Below are 273 nucleotides of genomic sequence, written 5' to 3'. Positions count from 1 at the left end.
CAGCCGTGTTCGGAATATTACAAATACATCCGGGTATATGAGGCACACACGTTATATAACACCGGTGTTGCAGTAACGTACATTTACCAAAAGATGGCATCAACGTGCCATTTTACATCCATAAAAGACCGAGGTTTGGTGGTGATTTGTATTGTGTCTAATGAATAAATGATGTTCATATTTTGCATTAGGCCTACAACACTTCAAATCTTTAATATAAAATATTTTAATTACTTTTAGATTACATTATTTCCTAATGTGTTGCTTGGTGTA

This window comes from Oncorhynchus tshawytscha, linkage group LG04 (assembly GCF_018296145.1).
Source record: "Oncorhynchus tshawytscha isolate Ot180627B linkage group LG04, Otsh_v2.0, whole genome shotgun sequence".
Taxonomy (NCBI): Eukaryota; Metazoa; Chordata; class Actinopteri; order Salmoniformes; family Salmonidae; genus Oncorhynchus; species Oncorhynchus tshawytscha.
The sequence above is the reverse complement of the archived record's forward strand: the minus strand, read 5'-3'. Positions refer to the sequence as shown.